Here is a 19,485-nt window from a genome sequence, read left to right as displayed (position 1 = left end):
AAAATGCACAAGGTGCATTACACATGACACAAGAACAGCTAGATGCCTTTTGTCAATTAAAAACGGACATAATATCAGCACCAGCATTAGGACTTCCTGATTATGCAAGGCCTTTCAATTTGTTTTGTTGTGAAATTTCAGGCCATGCGCAAGGAATATTAACTCAGGTACATTGTGACAAGCAGCGACCCCTAGCATATTACTCAGTACAGTTAGACCCAGTCATACGAGCAGCACCAACATGTGTCAAGTCAGTAGCAGCAGCAGCAGCAGCATTATTGTTAGACAAAGCTGCTGATATTGTTCTGGGTCATCCCTTAACTGTACAGGTGCCTCACTCAGTGACTGAAATTCTGAACCAAGCGCAGACTAAACATTTATCTGCTGCTAGACTAACCAAATATGAAGTAGCATTGCTTACACCATCCAATGTCACTATCAAACGTTGTACTTCTTTGAACCCAGCTACATTATTGCCGCTGGTTTCAAAAGAGGGGAATGGTGCAAGTGATGATGAAATGACAGTGACAGGCACAGAAAACCAATCAAATTTTTCAATTTCTATACATGATCAAGAACATGATTGTACAGAGTTAATGAATCTTGAGACCACAAGTACACCAGAAATACAGGAACATCCTCTACTAAATGCAGATTTACATTTATTTGTGGATGGCTCCAGGTACTATGTGGATGGGGAACCACATACAGGTTTTGCAGTTACCACAGAGACAGACATCTTAATTCAGGAACCCTTGCCATCAGGTAGTTCAGCCCAGGAGGCAGAGCTTAGGGCACTGATAGCAGCCTGTATTTATGCTGAAGGTCAAACAGTTAACGTTTATACAGACTCAAGGTACTGCTTTGGTATTGCCCATGACTATGCAGTTATCTGGAAGAGCAGAGATTTTATAGGTTCTTCAGGAAAACCAATAAAACATGCAGACTGTATTAGGGCATTATTTGCTGCCTTTCAATTGCCAAAGAAATTAGCAGTTATAAAGGTCAAAGCACACACTAAAGAGGATACTGCAGAGGTCAGAGGAAACGCTCTAGCTGATCAGGCTGCAAAAGCTGCAGCAGTCCAGCCTCTGCCAGACACTCAGGTGATGTTAACTGTCACACCAGAGTCATTAGACTTACAGTTATTGTGCAAATTACAAGCACAGGCCTCAGGCAAGGAGAAAAAGGATTGGGAAAAATTAGGTGGGCAAATACACGGTGACAGATGGATGGTGGAGAACCATATCTGTTTACCATGCTCACTTTACCCAGTCTTAGCACAAATATTGCATGGAAAAACTCACCAATCCAGAGATGCAATGGTGAGGATTTTAACCAGAATTGGGCAGCACCAGGTTTCACACAAGCAGCACAGGCCTATGTTGCAGGGTGTGTAACTTGTGCTCTACACAACCCAGGAAAGGTTGTGAAGGTACCAGCAAAAAGTACCCCACAAACTTGCTACCCCTTTCAGAGATTACAAATAGACTTTATCCAGTTACCTAAATGTTCTGGGTATGAAAATGTACTTGTGTGCAAAGACCTATTCTCAAATTGGGTTGAAGCTTGGCCTTGTAGAGCAGCAAATGCCAGGACAGTTGCAAAGAAGCTAATGCAAGAAGTAATATGCAGGTTTGGAGTACCTGAAGTTATTGAAAGTGACAGAGGTACTCATTTTACAGGAGAGATATTGGGCAAAATTTTATCTGATTTAGGGGTTACCCAGGCCTTCCACACGGCTTATCATCCCCAAAGCAGTGGTCACGTGGAACGCACGAACTATACCCTACAATTAAAATTACAGAAATTAGTGGCAGAAACAAGTAAAACGTGGTTAGATTGCTTGCCCATAGCCCTTTTCTCAGTCAGAAATACTCCTAGTGGAAAGCATGGGTTAACACCGTATGAAATCCTTTTTGGTACTGCAGCTAGGACAGGCTGTTATTTTCCTCAACAATTGCAACATGAGCATGGTGACTTAGCCCAGTATGTAATATATATACAACAACAACTAACCAAAATGCACGACAAAGTCTTTGGTTCTATTTCAGATCCTAATAAGTCACAGGAAATGCATGAACTGAAGCCAGGTGATTGGGTGGTCACTAAGAAACACGTAAGAAAGTCTCTAGAACCCAGATTTGAAGGTCCATTCCAAGTCCTGTTGACGACAGCCACGTCAGTCAAATTGTGTGGAAAGGATTCGTGGGTACATGCGTCACATTGCAAGAAAGTGACAAAGGAAGTATTATCCAATCACGATACACAATTAGAATGTACAGATATCATCTCATAAACACCAGACCAGACATGGGTCTGTGGGCATGTATAATGTGTTATTCAGTTCTTATTGTTGGCATGGTTATCCTTATATGGTCATTAATACTTGATCCATACTATTATGAGGAGTCACGTGACAGGGCCATGGATGGTAACCATACCAAGGGTAATGACACAAAGGGAAATATAAATGAATCAGGAATCCTCCCTATTTTATCAGAAATGTCTACTGTTATGACTTCACCAAATACTCCAGTAAATGCATATAAACCTAGAAGACGCAGATCAGTAGATACAATAAGGAACAACTGTAAGAAAATGACAGCAGTAGAAGAGTGTATTTGTAGGTATTGCGGGCCTAATTCAGAGGCAACATGCGAAGAGTGGTGCAAGGGTGACCCCTCGCACACGGTACATACACACCCTCTCGATACCTACCATACATTACTGGGTAAAGGTGCAAACCTCACAGATTGTTGGATTTGCAGTCATGTCCCAAGAGGACAAGGAAATGTAGGATTTGTCCCAGTGCCCGTCACATATGACATGGTCAAAAATCGTGGTTGTGGAAAACACACTGCACCCCCTTATGATATGACCAAAGCTCCAGCTTTAATAGTAAAAAGTTATCATTTTACTAAAGATCAACAGGTAGTGTGTATAAATAAATCTGTAGGAGAAGAAACAGCCAAACGATGGGCAGGATGGGAACCTGATGAAGGGACTGATCTTACTGGAATAAAATTCTTGGGGGCCACCACAGGCTGTACACACATATTAGATATAGATAATCCAAAATACTTTTGGGCCATAATAGCAAAAATGGTAGGGGTAAATGTCTCTGAAGCATGGGACCGATTTTAGGAAAGGATAATAGGAGAGGAATATCCTTGTGACCTCTTGAACGAAGCAAGTTGTCCTATAGATCTGCCTGCATAGGGATCCAATATTGGATCCCTATGCAGGCAGATCTATAGGACAACTGCTGGAAAATTAAAGGGATATTTTTATCCCAAGTTTACAAGTGGATCCCTTCTTTTGGACTTCCCTGATACTTTGAAAAACTGCGGAAATGTCAACCTAATGAGTCAAGATAAATGAATGAATTATATATCTACATGCTGGAGAAGAATATAATTCATTAGGTGGCCTACAATAAGAACCCCATTAAATGCTATCATACTCTGGGAATAATCTTCTTCAAGTTTTTCAACTTAGTTTTAAATATTTTTCAGTACAACTTTGGTCCAATTAGAACTCTATACCTTTTATGAATGCTACAGTTATTCCAATTTAAACAGAGAGCTGTTATTTAGAAAACACCCCTGAAGAAGTCGTTATAGACGAAACGCGTTGGGTGAAAGCTCATTATATTGTTTTATATATATATTTCTTATACGAATAATGCTGAAATATACAACTGTATCTTCAATGTAAAAGAAATTTTCATGATTAATTCATTTTAAATCTAAATCTTTTAATAAAGAGATATATGTGATTCTAATATGGGTGTCTAAATGTGTAAGGTCATCCTCTCTTTATATAACATCCGCCAATAATTATCTAATTATATCAGTTTATAGAATAAGAGCACTCCACAGAGATATTTTTTCTTTTTTATCTACTTTTGATCCTTATCGACAAAGGATCCGCTCTGTGTTGAAGCTTGCTTTCCCATTTTGAAATATAACAGTATTTATGTTAGCAAATTCAGACACTAACTGACATATAGTAATTAAACATTTCAGTAGTGTACACTAAGAACGCACTGAGGGATCATACTAATATATATATATATATATATATATATGACTTTTCAATACCTAGTAAATATGTTGCAATATCAATCATTATATTATGAGAGAAAATAGACTGAATGACCCTGTAAAGCTCCCATACACTAGTACGATTTGGTCCTTTTCTACATGATTTTGAGCTATCCGGCCAACAAATTGTGTGAAAAGTGTCAAATCGTGTGTCATTTACTTCTGATTCTGATCCGATGTGCAGTCCCATGTGTGTCAACTCGGATTTGGAGATTGTCATTGCTGCACGAAGGATACATCACATCTCAGAGCAGTGAATGGGATCACATGCGAATCAAAATGATTATATGTATTATAGCTGCCAGCGGGGACTTGCTGAGGTATCGCATGCGAGGCTGCATGCGATACCTAAACTTAATGTATGGTCACCTTAAGAGTAGCTATTCAGTCTGTTTACAAGCTCTGATTAAAACCTATTTCCCATTGCAGCCACAATGTACAGAATATAGTACCTGTATTTTATCAGTTACTTAGACAGAACCTAATTGCATAAAATTTGACAGCATAAAAAAACCTGTAATAACATAAAGTCTGACACTTTATGTGCTAGACTTTTGATTCGTGTTGTTTTGCTCATACATCCTTTAAATATATTACTGTATAAGACCTCACCACATCTTTTGTGGGGGTCAATATGAAATACTGTACCACTGGTTGGAATGCCGGCAGTCACATGACTGAAAGCAGCATCCCAACAATGAAAATTCTGATGTCGGAGGGAGTAAATAATTTTACCTCCCATTCACTATCCTAACCCTCTTGGAGGTGGTCCCTAGGGCTAACCCATGGGGGGGGGAGGCTAGGGCTAACCCCCTAGTACCTAACCCCCCTATTATATAACCTACGTAAAGTTATTTATCTCCTCCATGCTTTACATGTTCATCTCATCAAATGTCCCCAAATAAGAGTTGTTATGGATTCAATGCACCTTTCTTGTAGCTCAAATGTTTTGTTTTATTAATATATTTTTGGAGATGTCTCCAGAACTGTAAATACTGGCTGATTCAGAGTTGCATGCCAGTCAGTTTTGCAGATGGGACTTGTGACCTTTCATATTTTATGTCTGAGTACAGCACATAGGCAGTGTTGTGAGGGGATGCTGCAGAATTGTGGGCTATTGAGAGTCAAATGTATGCAAATGTCTAATTGATTTCAGGTGTTTATCTTAGACCCGGTATAGAGATAGTGTAAATGCACTCTGATAGTGATGATGGCTACTTTCACAAGTGGGTGAATGGAAGTCAGTTTGGCTGCATAGATGCTACCAACTGAATGATCTGACTTTGGGGGTAATTCAGAGTTGATCGCAGCAGCAAATTTGTTAGCAGTTGGGCAAAACCATGTGCACTGCAGGAGTGGCAGATATAACATTTGCAGAGAGAGTTAGATTTGGGTGGGTTATTTTGTTTCTGTTCAGGTTAAATACTGGCTGCTTTATTTTTACACTGCAATATAGATTTCGGTTTGAATACACCCCACCCAAATCTAACTCTCTCTGCCAGGGCCGGCCCAAGATTTATTTTTTTTGGTAAGCAAATATAGATTTTGTCGCCTCTTGATAAGATATTTTGCAGACCTATACAGCAGTGAGGTGTCCTTGACTGGTGCGTTACTGGATCCCTGCGGACAGAATACAAACACCAGCATCCTGACATGGGAATCCCAACAGTTCTTCATAAGGAACATAAGCCTAATCCTTACCCTTCACCTAACTCTCCCTTCCCACAGTGTAAACCTAAACCTCTCTTCTCACAGCCTAACCCTAACCCTCCCTTCCCGCAGCCTAACCCTAACATCCCCTCCTGCAGCCTAACCCTAACTCTCTGTACCCATAGTCTAATCCTAACTCTCCCCTCCTGCAGCCTAACCCTAACCCTCTGTTCCTGCAGTCTAACCCTCCCTTCCCACAGCCTAATCCTAACCTCCCCTCCTACAGCCTAACCCTCTGTACCCGCAGTCTAACCCTAACCCTCTCTTCCCACAGCCTAGCCCTCTGTACCCGCAGTCTAACCTAACCTCCCTACCCGCAGCCTAAATCCAACTTCCCTTCCCATAGCCCAACTCTAACCTCCCCTTCCACATCCCGACCCTCTGAACCTGCAGCCTAATTCTAACCCTCCCTTCCCGCAGCCTAAACCTAACATCCCCTCCCGCAGCCTGACCCTAACTCACCCCATGATACTTACATGTGAGATGTCATCTGTCAGGATTCCAGTGTCGGTATTCTGTTGTGCTAACTAAATCCTGTCCCGGACTGAGTAAGAGGCATATGATTGTATATGACTTGGAGAATGTGTTACATTACCACCTCACCAGCCTCTCTTTCCCAGAACATCACATTGTTTCTCCTATAAGTGTCTCCATCGTGACACTGGAGTTTTTTCCATAAACATAGTCCAACATATATATTTCATGGCACTCCAGAGTGAATTAAAACAACTGCGTGAGCAAACTCCCCAATGAAAACTACAACAACAAAAAAAAACTTAAAAAGAGGACTTGGAGTATATGACAAACTTCTATATCCACTTTATGCACTAACCATTTGTAATTTCACCCCAACTATTTTTCCCAGCCACTGTTAGTCTGTCACCCTTCCCCCCCACTGAGTTACCCACTGCCTGTTAAATTTAGCTTCCATTTCATTTGCTCTACTCACCTGATCCAGCAGCTGTGCTCCTTTCAGTGACTGTGGTGTGTTGGCTTGTTGGTCTCCCGCAGCTGTTCTCCCTCCTGTCACTGAACGGAGCAGGTACAGGTGCTTTGCCCCTCCCCCTCTGCACCTCCTGAGTCAGGGTAGATGCTAGAACCAAGTAGGCTAAAGGACCTCTGATGTCAGGGGGGGGAGCAAGGCTGGCAGGATAGTACCTTCACTATCCATGCCACCAACTGTTCCCATTAGTAAACCTGTGTCGAAGGGAAGCGAGCCCGCAAGGGTACATTTTGGGTACTTGTTCTGGCCTTGCTCCTCCCCCTGGTGATGTCAGAGGTCCTTTCACCAACTTGGTTTTAGCCATAACCCCTGGGTCAGCCTATGTCTCAGACACAGACAGCTTCCTGGTACCTGGCAAACAGCTTCTATCCCAGTCCCAAACTCTGATGCTATTGGCGCCCGGACTTTCCGCTCAGCCCACACACTCACACTAGGCCCCTCCTAGAGGAGAACTCACTGATTGCTATCAGCACTGCACCCGCTGTGTTGGCTCTGTGGTGTCTAGCTACTGTTTGCCTGGTTCGCCTTGTGTAAAATATGTCTGTGGCACAGCTGTCTCGCTAAGCCCGGGCCAGTGGGATCTATCCCTGACACTAGCGATGAGAGTGCAGTGGGTTGCAGCATACATGACAAGGTGACAGTGCACACACTAACTTGCAGAGCTTGGTGATACGTGGGATCAGGGCCAGATTAGGGCAACTAATTTGTAGGGTCCCCGAACAATAAAATTATAAACATCATGTTACACTGTACCCCCAGTATGAACTTTATGCCACAATGTCCCCAACATTGTGCTGGAGCACCAAGCTAATGCAAGCACTTTGAAGGAGCAAGGCATCCGCTGGTAAGTGATCCGCTGCTCCCTCCACAATGCAGTGCTCTATGCGACTGCATTGAGCCAGCCCTGCTATCTGCACATGTTATATCTGCCCCCCCCCCAATGCAGTGCACATGGTTTTGCCCAACTGCTAACAAATTTGCTGCTGCAATCAACTCTGAATTACCCCCTTTATTTCTGAGCACACAATGCGGTTATTGTGTTTAATTTTGAATCAGTTGCTTAGTATTCAAGGTGGGCTAATAAAGATTCTAGAACTGTTGTGATAATTGTTAGTAAACTAGTTAGTTTAATAAATTCATTATAGAAAATATTAAAGTTAAAATACTTGAAACATTCATCCATGTACTGAGCAAGTTCAAGCAAGTCTGTACCTGACGGAACTTGAAATCTATTTGGCATTATTTATGATTATATTCAGTAGCCATTGCAAGTTTTTGTCAAGTACTGTACATTCTACATTTATTTAATGTGTCCAATCTCGCTCCAGCCCTTTTGATGAACAAATTCAACTGATGTTATTCCAATCCAGGAGACTTGTTGATACACTACAAACAAACCACATGTCCTTTTATGCTTTTTTATTTTATTTTTATTTTTTTTAGTGATGAGCTGGTTCGGTTTCCGAGAAACCGAACCCCCCCGAACTTCACCCTTTTTAGACGGGTCCGAGCCATACTCGGATTCTCCCGCATGGCTCGGTTAACCCGAGCGCGCCCGAACGTCATCATCCCGCTGTCGGATTCTCGCGAGATTCGGATTCTATATAAGCAGCCGCGCGTCGCCGCCATTTTCACACGTGCATTGAGATTGATAGGGAGAGGACGTGGCTGGCGTCCTCTCCGTTTATATAGTTACACAGTTGATCTGATTGCTTAGCTTATTGTGAGGAGGATTGGGGAGCAGCTGTTAGGAGGAGTACAGTGCAGAGTTTTGCTAATAGTGACCACCAGTTTTTTATCCGTTCTCTGCCTGAAAAAAACGCTCCATACCATATCTGTGCTCAGTGTGCTGCATGATATATCTGTGCTGAGTGCTCACACTGCTTAATTGTGGGGACTGGGGAGCAGCTATAGCAGGAGTACAGTGCACAGTTTTGCTGACAGTGACCACCAGTATACGTTTGTCTACCTGAAAAACACTCCTGTGGTGTCTTTTTTTTATACTATAAACGCAGTCTGCTGACAGTGTCCACCAGGTCCATTATACTGTATATAGCAGTACGGTAGGCCACTGCTCTACCTACCTCTGTGTCGTCACTCGTCATCCATAAGTATACTAAGTATCCATCCATCTACATTGTATACCTGTGGTGTCTTTTTTTCTTTATACTATAAACACAGTCTGCTGACAGTGTCCACCAGGTCCATTATACTGTATATAGCAGTACGGTAGGCCACTGCTGTACCTACCTCTGTGTCATCACTCGTCGTCCATAAGTATACTAAGTAACCATCCATCTACAGTGTATACCTGTGGTGTCTTTTTTTTTATACTATAAACGCAGTCTGCTGACAGTATCCACCAGGTCCATTATACTGTATATAGCAGTATGGTAGGCCACTGCTGTACCTACCTCTGTGTCGTCACTCGTCGTCCATAAGTATACTATCCATCCATCTACATTGTATACCTGTGGTGTCTTTTTTTCTTTATACTATAAACGCAGTCTGCTGACAGTGTCCACCAGGTCCATTATACTGTATATAGCAGTACGGTAGGCCACTGCTGTACCTACCTCTGTGTCGTCAATCGTCGTCCATAAGTATACTAAGTATCCATCCATCTACATTGTATACCTGTGGTGGCTTTTTTTTTAAACTATAAACGCAGTCTGCTGACAGTGTCCACCAGGTCCATTATACTGTATATAGCACTACGGTAGGCCACTGCTGTACCTACCTCTGTGCCGTCACTCGTCGTCCATAAGTATACTAAGTATCCATCCATCTACATTGTATACCTGTGGTGTCTTTTTTTTATACTATAAACGCAGTCTGCTGACAGTGTCCACCAGATCCATTATACTGTATATAGCAGTACGGTAGGCCACTGCTGTACCTACCTCTGTGTCGTCACTCGTCGTCCATAAGTATACTATCCATCCATCTACATTGTATACCTGTGGTGCCTTTTTTCTTTATACTAGTAGTACTAGTTTAGCAGTCTGCTGACAGTGTCCACCAGGTCCATTATACTGTATATAGCAGTACGGTAGGCCACTGCTGTACCTACCTCTGTGTCGTCACTCGTCGTCCATAAGTATACTATCCATCCATCTACATTGTATACCTGTGGTGGCTTTTTTTCTTTATACTAGGTTAGCAGTTTGCTGACAGTGTCCACCAGGTCCATTTATTATACTGTATATAGCAGTATGGTAGGCCACTGCTGTACCTACCTCTGTGTCGTCTCTCGTCGTCCATAAGTATACTATCCATCCATCTACATTGTATACCTGTGGTGGCCTTTTTTCTTTATACTAGTTTAGCAGTTTGCTGACAGTGTCCACCAGGTCCATTAATTATACTGTATATAGCAGTACGGTAGGCCACTGCTGCACCTACCTCTGTATCGTCACTCGTCCTCCATAAGTATACTATCCATCCATCTACATTGTATACCTGTGGTGGCTTTTTTTCTTTATACTAGTAGTACTAGTTTAGCAGTCTGCTAACAGTGTCCACCAGGTCCATTATACTGTATATAGCAGTACGGTAGGCCACTGCTGTACCTACCTCTGTGTCGTCACTCGTCGTCCATAAGTATACTATCCATCCATCTACATTGTATACCTGTAGTGGCTTTTTTTCTTTATACTAGTAGTACTAGTTTAGCAGTCTGCTGACAGTGTCCACCAGGTCCATTATACTGTATATAGCAGTACGGTAGGCCACTGCTAAACCTACCTCTGTGTCGTCACTCGTCGTCCATAAGTATACTATCCATCCATCTACATTGTATACCTGTGGTGGCTTTTTTTCTTTATACTAGTAGTACTAGTTTAGCAGTCTGCTGACAGTGTCCACCAGGTCCAATATAATGTATATAGCAGTACGGTAGGCCACTGCTGTACCTACCTCTGTGTCATCACTCGTCGTCCATAAGTATACTATCCATCCATCTACATTGTATACCTGTGGTGGCTTTTTTTCTTTATACTAGTAGTACTAGTTTAGCAGTCTGCTGACAGTGTCCACCAGGTCCATTATACTGTATATCGCAGTACGGTAGGCCACTGCTGTACCTACCTCTGTGTCGTCACTCGTCGTCTATAAGTATACTATCCATCCATCTACATTGTATACCTGTGGTGCCTTTTAGTTGTGCGCATTAAAATATGGAGAATAAAAATGTGGAGGTTAAAAAAATAGGGAAAGATCAAGATCCACTTCCACCTCGTGCTGAAGCTGCTGCCACTAGTCATGGCCGAGACGATGAAATGCCATCAACGTCGTCTGCCAAGGCCGATGCCCAATGTCATAGTACAGAGCATGTAAAATCCAAAGCACAAAAGATCAGTAAAATGACCCAAAAATCAAAATTAAAAGCGTCTGAGGAGAAGCGTAAACTTGCCAATATGCCATTTACGACACGGAGTGGCAAGGAACGGCTGAGGCCCTGGCCTATGTTCATGGCTAGTGGTTCAGCTTCACATGAGGATGGAAACACTCATCCTCTCGCTAGAAAAAAGAAAAGATTTAAGCTGGCAAATGCACAGCAAAGAACTGTGCGTTCTTCGAAATCACAAATCCCCAAGGAGAGTCCAATTGTGTCGGTTGCAATGCCTGACCTTCCCAACACTGGACGGGAAGAGCTTGCGCCTTCCATCATTTGCACGCCCCCTGCAACTGCTGGAAGGAGCACCCGCAGTCCAGTTCCTGATAGTCAAATTGAAGATGTCAGTGTTGAAGTACACCAGGATGAGGATATGGGTGTTGCTGGCGCTGGGGAGGAAATTGACAAGGAGGATTCTGATGGTGAGGTGGTTTGTTTAAGTCAGGCACCCGGGGAGACGCCTGTTGTCCATGGGAGGAATATGGCCATTGACATGCCTGGTCAAAATACAAAAAAAATCAGCTCTTCGGTGTGGAATTATTTCAACACAAATGCAGACAACAGGTGTCAAGCCGTGTGTTGCCTTTGTCAAGCTGTAATAAGTAGGGGTAAGGACGATAACCACCTCGGAACATCCTCCCTTATACGTCACCTGCAGTGACAAGTTCAAAAACTTTGGGCGACAGCGGAAGCAGTCCACTGACCAGTAAATGCCTTCCTCTTGTAACCAAGCTCCTGCAAACCACACCACCAACTCCCTCAGTGTCAATTTCCTCCTTACCCAGGAAAGCCAATAGTCCTGCAGGCCATGTCACTGGCAAGTCTGACGAGTCCTCTCCTGCCTGGGATTCCTCCGATGCATCCTTGAGTGTAACGCCTACTGCTGCTGGCGCTGCTGTTGTTGCTGCTGGGAGTTGATCGTCATCCCAGAGGGGAAGTTGGAAGACCACTTGTACTACTTCCAGTAAGCAATTGACTGTACAACAGTCCCTTGCGAGGAAGATGAAATACCACAGCAGTCATCCTGCTGCAAAGCGGATAACTAAGGCCTTGGCAGCCTGGGCGGTGAGAAACGTGGTTCCGGTATCCATCATTAATTCAGAGCCAACTATAGACTTGATTGAGGTACTGTGTCCCCGGTACCAAATACCATCTAGGTTCCATTTCTCTAGGCAGGCGATACCGAAAATGTACACAGACCTCAGAAAAAGACTCACCAGTGTCCTAAAAAATGCAGTTGTACCCAATGTCCACTTAACCACGGACATGTGGACAAGTGGAGCAGGGCAGACTCAGGACTATATGACTGTGACAGCCCACTGGGTAGATGTATTGCCTCCCGCAGCAAGAACAGCAGCGGCGGCACCAGTAGCAGCATCTCGCAAACGCCAACTCGTTCCTAGGCAGGCTACGCTTTGTATCACCGCTTTCCAGAATACGCACACAGCTGAAAACCTCTTACGGCAACAGAGGAAGATCATCGCAGAATGGCTTACCCCAATTGGACTCTCCTGGGGATTTGTGACATCGGACAATGCCAGCAATATTGTGCGTGCATTACATCTGGGCAAATTCCAGCACGTCCCATGTTTTGCACATGCCTTGAATTTGGTTGTGCAGAATTATTTAAAAAACAACAGGGGCATGCAAGAGATGCTGTCGGTGGCCCGAAGAATTGCGGGCCACTTTCGGCGTTCAGGCACCGCGTACAGAAGACTGGAGCACCACCAAAAATACCTGAACCTGCCCTGCCATCATCTGAAGCAAGAGGTGGTAACGAGGTGGAATTCAACCCTCTATATGCTTCAGAGGATGGAGGAGCAGCAAAAGGCCATTCAAGCCTATACATCTGGCCACGATATAGGCAAAGGAGGTGGAATGCACCTGTCTCAAGCGCAGTGGAGAATGATTTCAACGTTGTGCAAGGTTCTGCAACCCTTTGAACTTGCCACACGTGAAGTCAGTTCAGACACTGCCAGCCTGAGTCAGGTCATTCCCCTCATCAGGCTTTTGCAGAAGAAGCTGGAGACATTGAAGGAGGAGCTAAAACAGAGCGATTCCGCTAGGCATGTGGGACTTGTGGATGGAGCCCTTCATTCGCTTAAACAGGATTCACGTGTGGTCAATCTGTTGAAATCAGAGCACTACATTTTGGCCACCGTGCTCGATCCTAGATTTAAAACCTACGTTGTATCTCTCTTTCCGGCAGACACAAGTCTGCCGAGGTTCAAAGACCTGCTGGTGAGAAAATTGTCAAGTCAAGCGGAACGTGACCCGTCAACAGCTCCTCCTTCACATTCTCCAGCAACTGGGGGTGCGAGGAAAAGGCTAAGAAATCCGAGCCCACCCGCTGGCGGTGATGCAGGGCAGTCTGGAGCGAGTGCTGACATCTGGTCCGGACTGAAGGACCTGCCAATGATTACTGACATTTCGTCTACTATCACTGCATATGATTCTCTCACCATTGAAAGAATGGAGGAGGATTATATGAGTGACCGCATCCAAGTAGGCACGTCAGACAGTCCGTACGTATACTGGCAGGAAAAAGAGGCAATTTGGAGGCCCTTGCAGAAACTGGCTTTATTCTACCTAAGTTGCCCTCCCTGCAGTGTGTACTCCGAAAGAGTGTTTAGTGCAGCCGCTCACCTTGTCAGCAATCGGCGTACGAGGTTACTTCCAGAAAATGTGGAGAAGATGATGTTCATTAAAATGAATTATAATCAATTCCTCCGTGGAGACATTCACCAGCAGCAATTGCCTCCAGAAAGTACACGGGGACCTGAGATGGTGGATTCCAGTGGGGACGAATTAATAATCTGTGAGGAGGGGGATGTACACAGTGAAAGGGGTGATGAATCGGACGATGAGGAGGAGGTGGACATCTTGCCTCTGTAGAGCCAGTTTGTGCAAGGAGAGATTGATTGCTTCTTTTTTGGTGGGGGCCCAAACCAACCAGTCATTTCAGTCACAGTCGTGTGGCAGACCCTGTCACTGAAATGATGCGTTCGTTAAAGTGTGCATGTCCTGTTTATACAACATAACGGTGGGTGGGAGGGCCCAAGGACAATTCCATCTTGCACCTCTTTTTTCTTTCATTTTTCTTTGCATCATGTGCTGTTTGGGGAGTATTTTTTTGAAGGGCCATCCTGCGTGACACTGCAGTGCCACTCCTAGATGGGCCAGGTGTTTGTGTCGGCCACTAGGGTCGCTTAGCTTAGTCACACAGCTACCTCAATGCGCCTCTTTTTTTCTTTGCGTCATATGCTGTTTGGGGAGTATTTTTTTGAAGGGCCATCCTGTCTGACACTGCAGTGCCACTCCTAGATGGGCCAGATGTTTGTGTCGGCCACTTGGGTCGCTTATCTTAGTCACACAGCTACCTCATTGCGCCACTTTTTTTCTTTGCTTCATGTGCTGTTTGGGGACTATTTTTTTTGAAGAGCCATCCTGCGTGACACTGCAGTGCCACTCCTAGATGGGCCAGGTGTTTGTGTCGGCCACTAGGGTCGCTTATCTTACTCACACAGCTACCTCATTGCGCCTCTTTTTTTCTTTGCGTCATGTGCTGTTTGGGGAGTATTTTTTTGAAGGGCCATCATGCGTGACACTGCAGTGCCACTCCTAGATGGGCCAGATGTTTGTGTCGGCCACTTGGGTCGCTTATCTTAGTCACACAGCTACCTCATTGCGCCTTTTTTTTTCTTTGCATCATGTGCTGTTTGGGGAGTATGTTTTTGAAGGGCCATCCTGCGTGACACTGCAGTGCCACTCCTAGTTTGCCAGGTGTTTGTGTCGGCCACTTGGGTCGCTTAGCTTAGTCACACAGCTACCTCATTGCGCCTCTTTTTTTCTTTGCATCATGTGCTGTTTGGGGACAATTTTTTTGAAGGGCCATCCTGTCTGACACTGCAGTGTCACTCCTAGATGGGCCAGGTGTTTGTGTCGGCCACTTGGGTCGCTTAGCTTAGCCATTCAGCGACCTCGGTGCAAATTTTAGGACTAAAAATAATATTGTGAGATGTGAGGTGTTCAGAATAGACTGAAAATGAGTGGAAATTATGGTTATTGAGGTTAATAATACTATGGGATCAAAATGACCCCCAAATTCTATGATTTAAGCTGTTTTTTAGGGTTTCTTGAAAAAAACACCGAATCCAAAACACACCCGAATCCGACAAAAAAATTTCGGTGAGGTTTTGCCAAAACGCGTCCGAACCCAAAACACGGCCACGGAACCGAACCCAAAACCAAAACACAAATCCCGAAAAATTTCCGATGCACATCACTAGTTTTTTTTTAGGTTTTTTTTATTTCCTTTTAGTGTAATACCAAAACCATTTCAAAAAGCAGGGGCATTGTGTTTTGTTATAGGGTCATGCATCATAGACTCCAATAAAAGGGAACATAATCTACATCTATCACTGTTATCCACCCAAACTGGTATTCTGTACTTGCTCATTGTTATAGAACAGAAGTTGTGCCTAATAATGGTTTTCAAGTACAAACTGTTAGCTCTCAGTTATTGCCTGTTATTATTTGCATTAAAGTCACAGGAAATGTTAAAAACATCCACAGGTACATTAAAACGCTAATCTAATGTAAATAAGGGGATCTGGTTAGGATCCCAATGATCGGGAACCTGGCTGTCAAAATACCAGAATCCAACCACGGATCAGAATCACAGCACTGGCATCCCAAATATGATCACAATGCCAGCGCTGAAATCCCAAAAGCTAAAACCCTGACTATCAGACTGTCGGCCTGCCAGAGAGGTAAGCAGTGAGGGAGAGGGGAGAGGTTTAGTCTGCAGGAAGGCAGGGTTAGGTTTAAGCTGTGCGGAGGGTGGTTAGGGTTAGGTACCCTTGGGAGGGTTTGGGTTAGTTTGTGGTGGGTATAGGTTTAGGTTGCGGGAAGTGGGATTTAGGGTTAAGCACCACTGGGGAGGGTTAGGTTTAAGCTGCTCAAATGGAAGGTTTGGGTTAGGGGGTTTGCGGGGTTAATTAGCATTGTTTCCTGTCCCTGTCGGGATTCTAACAATCGGGATGTAGCAGTCGGTATTTTGACCGCTGGCATCCTAACCACTGCCATTACAGATCCAACCCATAAATAAGAAATATTAAAAGAGTTGCCAACCCATCTAAGATGTTCTTACCAGAAATTACTTACAGCAAACAAATCTTGGCTTGCATAATTGCTAAGTTAAGCACTGCTTTTCCAGCGGTTAACTAACAATTTGGAGAAGTTGACAACAGTTTAAATACTGTTATTGTTTTTATGTCAGTGCAAATATTCTAAATTTCATGTTTTACTCATCTGCTTTCACTAATACTACACTTGCCAAGACATTGAAATCCCATTAGTGATAAAGACCCAAGCAATTTTTATCACATTATGGGCCTGATTCTGAGTCACATGCGGTGTTGATATTCACAAAAATTGCTGATTTTTAAAAAAATGTGCATTCATCTAAGGTGAGAAATAGTGTCATAGTTATTTCGGTAAACTGGTTGCAAACTCAGATGATTATACTCTAATGAAGATTCTGCACCTAGCATGGGGGTGATGCATGTTTTAATGGTTCAACCAATGATTGCATGTAAAGATGCACAAAGCAGTATTTCAGCATCTAAAGATGCTCATGGTGGGCATCTTATCCCTTGTATATAAAGAACATGCATGTACAGTAAGCCAGGAAGAGATTCATGGCGGTAATAGTATAAAGTCACACATTATACACCAGCAAAAGACACATAGATGGACATGGTAGCATCTGACTCAGAATGAGCAATTATTTAGTGAAAGAAAACTGCTACTACTCAACAAAATTGTAACAAATTTGTCCAGCTTAATTGTGATAGTTCAAATAAAGGTACATCTAAGTTGGCTATGCTTTAAAGGCTTAGGCATGATTTAAAATTGAAGATAACACATAATTGTGCAATAAAAAATAATTGCTTAATATTTCCCACACTGTAATTATGTACAAACTGTGCCTCTATTGTTGATTATATCTTACATTTGCATCCACTTGTACTTAGAGAGGAAATTCTCTGTGTTTGCTATTGTATTAATAATAATAAAGTTCACCATATCTATTATAGGTATTTCTGATTTTAATTTACACCTGCCCTTAAGATATGCTTTGTAGGTGGAGTATCTTTATAGGTTAAAAATACAAAAATAAAATATATATCTATTGTTTTTGTACTGGATGGTTGGTGCACTTTTCTCAAGTGCACTTTGTCAATGTGCATCGATAAGCCCTGTGATCTGTGATCTGCAACTTGACAAATGGATAACTTTCAGTTTAGAGTAGAGCACAGGTTCTCAAACTCGGTCCTCAGGACCCCACTCAGTGCATGTTTTGCAGGTCTCCTCACAGAATCGCAAGAGAAATAATTAACTCCACCTGTGGACCTTTTCAAATGTGTCAGTGAGTAATTAATACACCTGTGCACTTGCTGGGTTACCTGCAAAACATGTACTGTGTGGGGTCCTGAGGACCGAGTTTGAGAACCACTGCTCTAAACCACAGGTTCTCAAACTCGGTCCTCAGGACCCCACACAGTGCATGTTTTGCAGGTCTCCTCACAGAATCTCAAGTGAAATAATTAGCTCACCTGTGGACCTTTTCAAATGTGTCAGTGAGTAATTAATACACCTGTGCAATTGCTGGGTTACCTGCAAAACATGTACTGTGTGGGGTCCTCAGGACCGAGTTTGAGAACCACTGCTCTAAACCACAGGTTCTCAAACTCGGTCCTCAGGACCCCACACAGTGCATGTTTTGCAGGTCTCCTCACAGAATCTCAAGTGAAATAATTAGCTCACCTGTGGACCTTTTAAAATATGTCTGTGAGTAATTAATACACCTGTGCACCTGCTGGGTTACCTGCAAAACATGCACTGTGTTGGGTCCTGAGGACCGAGTTTGAGAACCTGTGGAGTAGAGCAACCAAATTCTAGTGCAGCAGCTGCTGCCACAAGTCACGATGACAATGCTAGCCCAGCAATGTAATCTACTAAATTTGATGCTTAAGGCATAGCAGGTCTAAGTCAGGGCATCTAAAATAAAAAAACAATTACACAGTGTTAAAGAAAAAGACACCTCTTATAAAGGGAAGGCTTGGTGCAGAAAAACATAAAATTGTCAACATGCCATTCACCACACTCAGTGGCAAGAAAAGGCTTAGTCCTCTATTTCTGAATGGAGGGTCTGCAACGGTATGTGAGGCATCTTCATCTGAGTCTATAAGAGGTATAAAAAAATTAAAACCAATAAGGCAGTAGAACAAATAGTGTGTTCAGAACCATTAAACATTCCAGAGGTGTCCACATTACCACTGTGTGAGTCTGACTTTTCTCACACGGTCCTCATAGAGAAGCCTCTTTCACCTCCTTCCACCATTACTGCACATGTGGGGAGCAGTACAAGTAAAGATGGTGATTAGGGCATAATAGAAATTGAGGATTCATATGAGGAAGTGGGGATGTGTGTGTTGATTATGATGTTTGTGTAAATAAGCCACCTGTGGCTGCAGTTCTTGCCTGTGATAAAAAAGAAAGCCACTGTGATGCCTGGACATAAGACCAAAAAAGCCACCTATTGAGTGTGGGATTATTTTTATCAAAATCCAGACAATGGTTGTGAAGTAATCTGCTCCATTTGTGAGGCCAAAGTTAGTAGAGGTAGGGTCATTAGCAATCTTTGTCCATTTATGGAAGAAAAACATACTGTAGGTAGAGATGTGCAGCGGGCATTTTTCGGGTTTTGTGTTTTGGTTTTGGATTCAGTTCCGCAGTCGTGTTTTGGATTTGGATGCGTTTTGGCAAAACCTCCCTTAAGAACTTTTGTTGGATTCGGGTGTTTTTTTTCAAAAACCCCTCAAAAACATCTTAAATCATAGAATTTGGGGGTAATTTTAAACCTATAGTATTATTAACCTCAATAACCATAATTTCCACTCATTTCCAGTCTACTCTCAACACCTCACAATATTATTTTTAGTCCTAAAATTTGCACCAAGGTGCTGGATGACTAAGCTAAGCGACCCAAGTGGGTGGCACAAACACCTGGCCCATCTAGGAGTGGCACTGTAGTGTCAGACAGGATGGCACTTAAAAAATAGTCCCCAAACAGTACATGATGCAAAAATAAATAAAAAAGAGGTGCAAGATGGAATTGTCCTTGGGCCTTCCCACCCACCCTTTTGTTGTATAAACAGGACATGCACACTTTAACAAACCCATCATTTCAGCGACAGGGT

The sequence above is a fragment of the Pseudophryne corroboree genome, chromosome 9, assembly GCF_028390025.1.
Source record: "Pseudophryne corroboree isolate aPseCor3 chromosome 9, aPseCor3.hap2, whole genome shotgun sequence".
In the NCBI taxonomy this organism is placed as follows: domain Eukaryota; kingdom Metazoa; phylum Chordata; class Amphibia; order Anura; family Myobatrachidae; genus Pseudophryne; species Pseudophryne corroboree.
This window is presented reverse-complemented; position numbering follows the sequence as displayed.